This window comes from Arvicola amphibius, chromosome 11, assembly GCF_903992535.2.
Source record: "Arvicola amphibius chromosome 11, mArvAmp1.2, whole genome shotgun sequence".
In the NCBI taxonomy this organism is placed as follows: Eukaryota; Metazoa; Chordata; class Mammalia; order Rodentia; family Cricetidae; genus Arvicola; species Arvicola amphibius.
In genome coordinates, this window is record NC_052057.2 from 6,972,897 (window position 1) to 6,984,774 (window position 11,878).

Consider the following 11,878-nt stretch of genomic DNA (forward strand, 5'->3'; position numbering starts at 1 on the left):
AAAGAAGCTCTAAGGAGAAGGAAGGGAATAATTGCTGAAGAGTGTGAATGTTATGTTGCTTAAACTGTAAAGGTAGCTTGAATGGTTTATTGGTTATTTTATTTTATTTTATTTTATTTTTTGATGATAAAAGAGTAGGTTCCAATAGCTACATAATTTAAACCAAATACTTTGAGAAGTGACTCAACTTTTTTAGATGTTCATTTCTTTCTATCAAAACAGGATGATATTATAAGAATGATTGACAGTGTGGGCAAACACCACTTCACAAAAATTATGTACAAAATATAGTGAGTATTAGGTGCCACATTTCATCTAATCCTCTTAGTATTCCTAAGGAAGAGATGTTGAGTCTGATTTAATTAGACAAGGGACTGACACACAGAAGGGTTGAGTGATGCGATTATTATTATATATGCAATTTTAAGAATAGTGAAATATATGTCCAATTCCGTATGTTCTTTTAAAAATGATGTGTGATTGTTATTAATTTAAATTTTGTGTGTATGTCTGTGTGTGGGTATCTACAGTCATGCATTCAGTGTCCTTGAAGTCCAGAAAAGGATATCAGATCCTGTGTCAGGTGCTGCAGTAACAGGAGGCTATAAACCACTCAATTTGGGTGCTGGGAATAGAAACTGAGTCATCTATAAGAGAAATACACAGAGTTAACAGATGGACCATCTCTCCAGAACCTTTAAGTTCATCTTTTTATCTATTATCCATACTGTTCCTGCTCCTTTATTTGCTAGATAAAGGACAAGAATTGACAGTTATCCTTATGATCCAGTGTATCAGCCAAATATTCTTACTTCAAGCACTCTCTAGATGTCAGGTACTCTAAAGATTTTGTCTTGCCATTGTATGGACTCATCATTTCCTCTTTGCCTTTTCCTCAAAATATTCACGTCATATCCAAATGAGATACCAAATCTTATGATGATGCGCCGAACATTGGCTGGAAGCTCCTCTGAAGATTGTTAGAAACTACTATTGTAATAAATTTCTATTTGGCTTTGTTATGAATGAACTGATTCCTATATGTTTGTAATAGTTCAGAGAAAATAGGTTTGTTGGTTAGATTTTTTTTTTTTTGACAACTTGACACAAGCTAAAGTCAGCTGGGAATAATAAACCAACTCATTTGAGAAAATGTCTCCATCAGATTTTCCTGTAGTCAAGCTGGTGAGAATTAATGATTGATGAGAGGAGGGGCAGCCCACTCTGGGAGATGTCACCCCTGGACAAGTGGTCTGGGGTGTATAAGAAAGCCGGCCGAAACAACTAAAGGAAGCAAGCCATTAAGCATTGTCCCTCCATGGCTTCTGCTTTATTTAGTTCCTGCCCCTAGGTTTCTGCCTCTAGTTTCCTGTCTATTGTTTCCACCTAGACTCTCCTGGATGATGAAATACAAACTTTAACCTTTCTTATACCCTGTCCATCCACACTGCTTTTGGTTATGGACTTTGTCACAGACAATGAAAGTCAACTCATTCAGTTGAGTTTAGCATTGCCATTAGTCTCTATTGTTGGGATGAGTAGTGTTCATTCAAAACCTGAGTTAACTCTTCAACCAGAGAAAGAATTGTAGCTCAGGAAAACTACTATATTAGAACAAAACATAAAAACATATAAAGTATAGGACAATGACATTTACATATTGCATTCTGTTAATTTTTTGTCAATGAAGTCAAGATACCTATCTTTGAGAGATAGAACAAGAGCAGAGACCAACATCATGTATTCTTTCTCTTCTGGAGATAGATAAGAATCTCCCCACTCCTAGTGGTCATTGGTTCATCAAAAAGTTTTATACAAATCATTATACATAGTAACCACCTGTACTAAGAATCAAAGATCTAAAGATTGAAAACACCAAAGTAGATAAGGAGTTCATGAATGAATTTAGAACAACTGAACTACCTCACATGTTCAGAGAGCCTCATACCTGTAACATTTCTGTGCCAATGTGTTCATGAGAAATGTGTCACCTCTGTTGCCAACAGTCTAAAAAATATTCAGTGCTTTAGGTGCTCAAAGAATTGAAAGTTTTGTTTCATGACAACATTTTCCTCTCATCACCAATTTCTGACCTTTTACAAGGCATACTTTGCATTCTAGCTGGATTCCAGTTGGATTATTTTAGTCAGATTTCAGAAATACTGGAAATGTGCAGGATAAACCCATGATTCAGCACATTCTAACTGTGGGGGATAAATGGAATTTTAACTTTCAGTTTATGACTTGACATTTTCAACTGATAGAACATTGTGATTTCCACAGTACCAGTGGCAGTGATGAGAGGACAAGTCACATTCTCCTTGTTACGAAGACAGAGATAATACAATTTCAGGATTTTATGAATGTCACACAGTTAAGTAAGATAAATTGTGTATTGAAATCAAGAGTTTCAGGATTGAGACTCTTTCTACACGGCACCAGGAAGGTTCAACTGGGCACAAAACTGCTGTTCAATGGAGTATCGGCTGTACTGTATTTCTGTCATTACTGTAACAGATTTCCCACAAATTTAGCAGCTTAACACAGCATCTATTTGCTGTATCTCTTTCCCTGGGTCATGTCTGGCGCAGCATGGCTCAGCTGCTTCTCTGCAGGGTGTCATAAAACCACAGTCAAGGTTTTGGCCTGCAAGCTGTAAGGATGAATCCAATTCCAAATTACTTCAAGTTAATGGCAATATTTGGTTCCTGTGTTTCTGAGACTGATGTTCCCCTTTCCCTGCCAGCTGTTGGCCAGGGAGCCACTCTAACCTTCCACAATTCTGAATTGTTTGACTTGTGGACCTTCCTTTCCAAGCTACCAGTACTGGGTTAATTCTTTTTCAGACGTAAGACTCTTAAACACTCTTGATTGGTTCATCTCTATTGGTAGGACTGCTCTTCAGGGATCATGAGGTTATACTGGCCTTCCCAGACAGTCCTAACTCCAGGATTCTACAGTTAGTTGAGCAGTAACTTCAGATCATTCTTCAACTTGCCTTCTACTCTACCTGGATTAGAATTTGATTTGATAATGACATACCTGGAAAATCAGGTGAAAACTTTTGAGATTATCCAATGTAATAGTGCTTTTAGTTACACAAAAGCAATTGTCAAAATATTTAAGAAATCTGAAAGAATCCCAATTTTGATTAACATATTTTTATGTGTCTTAATTAGGTCATTTTTGATACTTCCGTACTGACATACAGCATGTACCAATCAAATCTACCTTCACTTTTACCCATTTTTAATCTTTCTTTAGAAGACTGTGGTTTCTGGTAAGTTGATCATGCTCCAGTTGGTGGCCCCACATGTATCTGTGTATGGTTTCTACTAGGTGGACTCAGTGAGATACACACACACACACACACACACACACACACACACACACACACACTACCTGAAGTTGTCGGGGAGATGTTGGAGGGTAATCCAGGAGGAGTCAGAGAAGGAGAATGAAGAATGAGATTGAAATGTATTGCATACATATATAAAATTCTCAAAGAAAAAGTAAAAATATAAAAGAAGATGTTTCTGCAAGGTATTTAGTTGCACCAATAATAAAATTAATATGAATACTCTGTCTAAAAACCAAATTTTATAAACAGATCATGTTTCAACAATGGAAAAGAGAGTAGGAAATTAGAAAAGGGAGTTCAGATGGCTATTTTGTGGGGTGGATGGGAGATGCATCATTGCCGTTCTGTGTACTTTGAGAGCCCAGTGAGATATGATCTGTGTGTTACACGTAGGCGTTCCCCAGTAGAAGTGGTCCCCTGAAGATTTACGTAACTGCATGGTTTCCTGATTATCTGCTTCTGTAGTTGTGGGACATTTCCTTTCTTTCCTAGGAATGGCCCCAGAAATGGAATGCTTGTTCTCAGAGGGTTTGGGATTGCAGCCATGTGTGTCCTCTCTGCACACTCATGGTGTCATCTGAATTCTCACAGCTGCATTTAGCTCTGATCTTTCTTGGCTACTACTCTCCAGGTGCTGCTTTAATCTCTGCAGCCATCTCTGCTCCCTAGGCATCACATCTGCCTTTTGTTGTTTGTATTCTCGTCCACCCCTCTCCGCCCTCACCTTCCCAAACTACTTGAGTGTGCTGGTTAGCCCTCGTTTCTACATCTCATACACACAATTTCATATTTTGTCATTGAAGGTGATGTCCGGTTCTCATTGCTCCTTGTAAGAATGTGTGTGTAATGTAGGGTTTCATCCTGGGATGCACTGTTGTATTGAGGATTCTCCTTGCATCCCATAAATGTCAAAGTTGGTTCAGATTCCCCTCCACACACTTTTCACTGATGTTTTTATCCTCAGCAATATTTTTCAAACTTGAAGCTATGATTTTTTTTTTAGTTATTTACTTCCCATGTTTATGGTGGTTATTTACAAATTGATATCTCCCACCAAGATGCCCTTCCTCTTACTCCAAAGCCAGTTATCACATCTTTTACTGGACAAACTCTCCTTCCACATCTTGGGTTCTCTGGAAGCAGATGCAGAGAGGTTTAAACAAAAACCAGTCCATTAATTAACAAAACTACAAAAGTAAGAAAATAAGAAGGAGGGAAAAGAGGATTGCTTCACCGTGGGCAAGTGGGCAAAGTCTCAGGCAGTCTGATGCCCAGAAACTATCTAATTGAGCCATCTCATCATTGCCAGAGTCTTGGAGCCCCAATTTGCTACCCAGTAGATGCAGTCCACCTGGTAGAGTGGTTCTTGCTCTCTACAGCTGAGCAGGCCCCGAAGAACAATGGCTCCATGTTGCATGGGATGGCATACTCCTTGCAGCTGGACAACCAGGTCACATGTTCTTTGCTGGGCTTCTTGACTTATAAATCTTCATTCTCAAGATCCTACTGTCATCTGAGGATTTCATTGCTTTTTGGCTAGAATTCACTTAAAGGACTCTAATTTGTTAATTCAATTAAGATTGAAATCCTATTAAATGTCTGCTTCTATTAAATCCACACTGGGATTAATCCCTTGTAATAAAGCTTACGATTTAAATAAATAATCACATGTGATGATTCGGGAGGTCAAAACATAGTCATTCTGGCTTCACCTTCTGAGGGTAAACTTAAACCTCTGCATTGGAAGCTGGTTTCTCTTTACTATGGCAGAACTTGGTGATGTGGCATTGGATAGTTATATCTTACAGGTCTTTGAGGTGGGGGAGAGGGAGGCTATGACCCCAGGGATCAAATGTGGATGTGAGAGGGGAGTAGGAACTATTAACGATGCTTTTGAGTAGAAGTTCTAAAGCAATGCCTTTTAGTTGGCTTAATCAGCAATAAAATTGACATTTTGAAATTAATTAGCTTCTTTTCCTTAAGCGTTAGTTCTCCAACAATTTAAATGTGAGGCTAGGAAAGGCATTGTACTTGGACATTCTCTAATTCTACCACCTAATTTCTGAGGAGGGGAGAAGCGCTGTGTAGAATCAGAGGAAAATAGTAATAGGTGGTGACTTCTTCATAAAATATTATCAGGAGGTGCCTCACTCAACAGGTGACCCTTTGAGTCGATACATAACTGAGGTGAGCCACATTGGTTGTTTGAAGCAAGTGTATGGTGTTGTATCCACTGTACCCTTATCTCCCTCCCTCGTTGTTCCATGTTTGGTTTTGTATTCTGTAGACTGACTTCGTTTTCAGCCACTTCTTTGTTTCATAGTTACAGCCCCACAGATATGGACAAGCTTGGTCAATATCTGAAGACCCGAGTATCTGAAGATCGGAGGACCATCTCATACAGCATCTGATGAACTGGCTGTCCCTCCCTTCCAGCACTCCTCTGTACTTGTGTGGTGGTAAGTTGATACAGTCTTGTATCACCTGGGAAGAGTGTCCCAGTGAGGGACTGTCCATATCAGATTGGCCAGTGGGCATTTCTGAGAGGGTTTCTTGACTGCCTTCTTTAATGTGAGAAGATCCACCATAACTATGCACAGTTCCTTCTAGTAGCAGCCCAGGTAAAAAGATGTGGAAGACAGAAAGTTTTTTGCTTTAACACTGGCTTGTCGTTCACTGTCATTGAGGTCTTTATCTTAATGTTGTTGTAGCTGTTGATTCCTTCCCTGATATCAAAGCAATCTTTTAGGGAGCTTTTTTGTGGTCTGAATTCTAGCAGCTCTCCAGAAATCCTACATGCCCCAAGTATCATATTAGGATAGCTGAGGTGTCCAGTCTCAGGTTCTTGGTCTCAATGGTGTGAGACAGTTATTGTTGGATCACTATGACCCTATCAAATAAGATAATCTAAAAATTCTGTTCCTCTATATTTATTTTATTGGCCCTGTTCCTCTTGAAAACTCGAATACAACTTGAAATGCTTTTCTCTCCATAAAGTGATGATTTCCCCCCATCTACACTATGAAAGTAGCGTACTTTTGAGAATGGCCTCAATACCTTCGTTCATATCAGTTCTGTTTTCCAAGTCAGAGCTATATCTTTCGCCTAAAAATTTGCTTCATGCCCCCCAGATGTTATCTGTCTTCAGTTGACCTTACCCCATGCGAACATGAGATTAATATCACCCCTGGGAAACCATCTCTTTAGGAACATTTTAGTGCATGCTGAGGTCAGATTACAGGCATCCCGCCAGACAAATCCCTTAAAGTAGCGGTGTGTTTGCACAGAACTATCTTTTCCTTTCTCGTGCAAAGGAGCAAACCTTGACTGGAGGATGGACTGGAGGAGTTCCAGCCATACTCACATTAGACCACCCAAAGAACAGCATAACAAAGCCATGAAATCACAGTGGAATATTGTCTTTGTGTTCACTATAAATGTCCACTGAAATTGTGATGCTCTTCTGGAATCTGTCAGGTACATATGGTAACACAAAGTAAAGTTTGTTTATATTTTTGAATTTGGACTATTACTTAAAATAGAACCATGATTTAAACCATCTATCTGTCTTTGCTAGATTATTAAAAGTGGAATTTTATGGCAATTAAAAGCTTATGAACATGCATGTATGCCTACATGTAGACATTTACTTACACATGCTAACTCGGACTAGTACTATAAAAACATGCAGTGAATAGATTGTGAGGAGCTAGGCTCTTTAGCTTGATTCAGCTAATTTTGGGGAACATCTCTTGGCATTCTAGATTGTTCTGTATCTGATTGAAACAATGCCCTGAGGTTTTGTAACTGTGCAGTTATGTTGGTACTGTGCCGAGGGTGTTCTGAGGAGCAATGCTATTGTCTTCAATACAAACATTTCCCTGGGGAGTTACATGTACACACCTACATTATAAATCAAATTTGACTCACACTTCCTTTGAGGCTGGAGGAAAGGATTTATAAGGTGTGATAGGCATTTTCTCTTCGTGGAATGAGATTCCTTTCCCACGTTTTAGAATGAGTACAATATGTCTTCCCCGCATCTGAATCCATTCCGCCTGATGTCAGATTGGATGATATTGCTCATTAGTTTTTAATGTCAGTTAAGAGGCATTGTCTGCAGATAGCAACCAAGGCATTCTTCTTTCTCCTATGATTTTCTCGAACATTGATTTAGTGTTTATTTTTCAAAATTTATGAGTTGAAACTTAGAAAGAAAAATATTAAATGATAAAGCCTTTGTCAGAATTAAACAAACACAAGTCTCTTTGAATCTAAGGGGCTCAGATCTTTAGATATGAGAAATAATATCAGTAAGTGGGAAGGAAAACCCAGATGCCCTCTAAGACAAACATCTTAGGGTGCTGCATAATTCAGAATAGTGAAAGCATTGGGAGGATTAGAGGAAGTCTTGCTGCTCTGGGAATTGTCAAATACTTTGACTATTCCACTCCCTGAATCCGCCTAACTCTTCCTTGTGTATCCTGGTCTCTAGATTTAATTTATTTCAGTCACTACGCGTATTCTTTGTTAGGCTATAGGCTCTTGGAGGGAGGTCAGGGGTATTATGTATTTTTCTTAATTCCTTTAGCATTGCTTAGCATACAGATTAGTACTTAACAGTTACTTAAGATTCTTGACTAATTGATCTTTCCTCTGTCAAACTGATGCTTCCCCCTTCCTGTGAGTTAATTGAAATCCACTTGGCAGTAAATGGCCATGAGACAGTAATCCAGGAGAGGAAAGCTCATGAAGTACAGGGTGGGTCATTCATCAGAGGTGGTTGAATCAGCCTCTCACAGTGAGCTGGGCATGTTGGATATGGTACAGATGAATAGGATGATTGTACTCTTACATGGGAAACTGAATGGGAATCTATTATTAATTTCCCCCTTATACACCCCAGAAAGTGTTCAAAACCACATCTGATGAAGAAGTGATAGTTACACATGTGATAGAATAAAAGCTCCCGTGACTTGTGGCTAACAAAGAAATGTGACTGAACTTTGTCTTAGTTGTTAGGTTATTTAAAATACCTTGCCAGCATAGACTGATATTCCAAATCCGAGTTGAAATCAATTGAATGCCCTAATATATTGTTATCAAGAGGCCTAGCGAGAGGCTGAATACCGTGACCTATATTTATATGGAATTTTTACAGTGTTGGCAAACTCGAAAGTTTATTTTATGGTAAACTACCATGAAATTCTGTAGGAATAAAAGTTTCACTTTCTCCTATATGGTAAAACGAAGCCTGAAATACCACGCTTCCAAATTCTGTGAGCTGTTTCCTTGCTTTCCCCTTGCTGTTTAAATATTTATACTTAACGTTTCTAAGGTAAATTAAACATCAATAAACTCCAAAGCTGAGACTATTTCATAAGAACATTAATATATGTGAAACTGAAAGGTGAATTTAAAGACTTTATAGTAGGAGAGCTACTTATTATTTTGTTCAAGAAGAATCAATTTCAGTTTGCTACAGTCTTGATGCCTGGAATGGAAGAATAAGATTCTTCTCAGAACCAGGAAGCTACCGTCTAACACCTATCGCCTGCCTTTAGTATTTTATATCATTTCTACTCACTTGTAAGACTATAATGGCTGGCTGTATTTCCCACTGTCTCCTCTTCCTTTCGGGTTTGAAAGAGAGAAAGAATCATAGCTGGCCTTGTTCCATTTGTTAAATTCCTCAGATACAAAATCATTTACAATTTTTCTCTGGATCTGAATTTTTAAGATTAAGGGATAATTTGGGGTTCATTCTTGCAGAAGCATGACTGTACTACCAAATGGAAGATGAGAATACGGACTTTGACAAAATAATCCATCTTTACGTTAAAGCGGGAGAGCTAAACGCAGTCATCTGAAATTCCTTGCCCACCTGTAACACATTGATGGTTCACCAGCGTTTACTGACCCAGCCTAAAGATAAGGTTTGTGCCTTCAGGCAGCTTAGAACACTAAGTATAAATTATTGGTCTCCATAAGTTCAGATGTAAACAAGATGAACTGCTTTACAGAGGCAAGCAAAGTTGATGACACAGAAAGAGGAAAACTAACCAAATTTCATGTATCATGTAACGAATTCTGGGACCCACAAAGAGGAAATATTCTTTATCTGGGTTATTTTGATTAGCATTATTCCAAGTTGCATCCATTTTCCAATAAACAGTGCAATTGCATTCTTCATAACTGAATATAGCTTTCTCCTCCTCGCCTCACTCTCTCCATATACACACACCACTTTTTTCAATATTCTATTGGTGACCATCTAGACTTTATACATATGATTTTATAATTTGTTATGTGAACAGTACTGCAGTAAACAGGGATGTACAGATGGCCCAATGTTATGAAGACTTAGTTCCTTTTTAGCATAACTTGAAGTGTTATACCTAGACTGCGCAAATTTTCTATTTTAATATTTTGAAGAGCATCCATACGGATGCCTATAGTGACTGGACAGTTTGCATTTCCAAGCATTCCTATCCCCCTACACCTTTAACAGTCTCAGGGTTTGTAGTCTTCCACAAAGGCCTTCAATTTGTTTGGGGTTAGGCATTATAAAGTGATTTAGTGGATTACTTGTAAGTTTGCTTGTTCTGTGGGGAAGTATATCAGTGTGTCATGGGAAGTGTTAGTAAAAGCAGTTCGTTGGTTTTATGTAAGGGCTATAGTAGCTTGCTGAGATGAAAGACCTTTGTTCTCTCCTAATTAACACTGACTATCTATAGCTGTGCACTCAGAGGCTGGGATCAGCGACAGAAGAAGGTTTTGCAGGTAGTCCTTTGGTCTCTGCTTACTGCCCCTTGTTAGTGAACGCTCACGAGCTGAGGAACTGAACATTTCCATGATGTCTACAAATATTTCACAGTGCTGGATTCTGTGAAAACTTTGGAAAAATACTAAAATATTTGAATTAGGCTGCTTGTGTGTTTCAACTTTTTCTGAAGAGGCAAAGGAGACTTGACTAGGCTTTCTGGAGTCTTGCTTGCATGGTCATCAAAGGAATGGAGTTGGGATGTGTTACTGTGTAACACCAGTCTTCTCAGAGCCCAGAGGATGGCCATGACTAGGGGACCAGAGTCAAGCAGACACCATTGCCAGATCGCTCCTCAGACGATCTGACTCTTTTCGGTGACATGGAAAGCGAAACCTTCTACCCCTCCCCGAGTGCCCTCTGACACCCTTTTCAGAATCTATGTGGCCTGGGTGGCTTCCAAATCCACCAGGAAGAAACTTGGTTTTCCTGCAAGGATTTAGGAATACATCTGAAGGTACCATACACTATCTGAATAATTTAGTGTTTGAAACTAAATATAAATGTAAATGTTAAGAATATGGCTTTCAGTCACGAACAGTGATCAGGCAATAAACAGAAATGAATGCTATTTATCTGTATGCTTATTTAGGGAAAACACAATGTTTTTCTAAAAATGATATTCTTAACTGTTTTAGTTTTTTAGCAATATTTGCTGATTAAAGTCCTGACTAGATTGACTTCTAAATCAGACAATGCATAAATGTATTTTCAGTGCTTACTGTTAATTGATATTGCTAGAGCTTTATAAACCTTTGTTTTATATAAAATAGATTTATAATGTATTGGAAAGAAGTTTGACTATGGTCTAGTACTGCTACAATGTACCCCCAAATTAAGTCAAGTGATCCTTTTATATCTCATAGATGATTGGGGGAGATCTACTATCTTGTCGGGCAATAATATATCAGGTACATAATGTGTTGACTGTGTTAGGAAGGGTGGGGTCTTCTCGCCTGAGCCCCATCAGAGATGGAAAACTCATGTGTCATAGTGAGCACTGGATGATATCCAGCACACGAAAATGTGTTTTCTTTGCATTTCCTCTTACTTCATACAATGTTATGGTAGCACTGGCTTTTCAGTTACGAATCTCTGAAAGAAAATTTCATTAACCAATAGTGATCTCTAACTAAGGTTATTTTACCGGCCTATTCTACACCTAAAAGTTATTTACAAATGCTCTGCTAATTTCTTCATGGATTTTGATGTTGCTCTAGCTGTATTTATATTAGATTCAAGTAAATTAAAAATTTTCTTGTTCATTAGTAGCCTTTGTAAACAAGTATTTCAAAATGGCTATACCAAACTGTTTCTTGCCTTGATATTCTTATCCATGTCCAATAAGTTCAATTAAGCATTGTGTGAATAATTTTAATACCCACATTTGTTCTTTAAAGACATGTCTGATGGATGTGTTTAAGTGCTCAGCTCTCAAAACTCTTTGTAAAAGTAAGCCAATCTGTCCTTTGGGGTGAAATGCAGTTTCTGAAGCAGTTTGAAATGTAGACTCATTACCACACTATTTGAAACCATGGGGACAGAGAACAAGAGGGTTTCTTGTTTAGAAACAAAACAAAAACAAAACAAAAATTAATCATTCTTGGGCTTCATCTAGCCTTCATCTGGAGAGAACTCTGAGATCAGGGATCGTTTATTTAATGTGTTCATCCTTAGTCATCTCCTCTATTAAA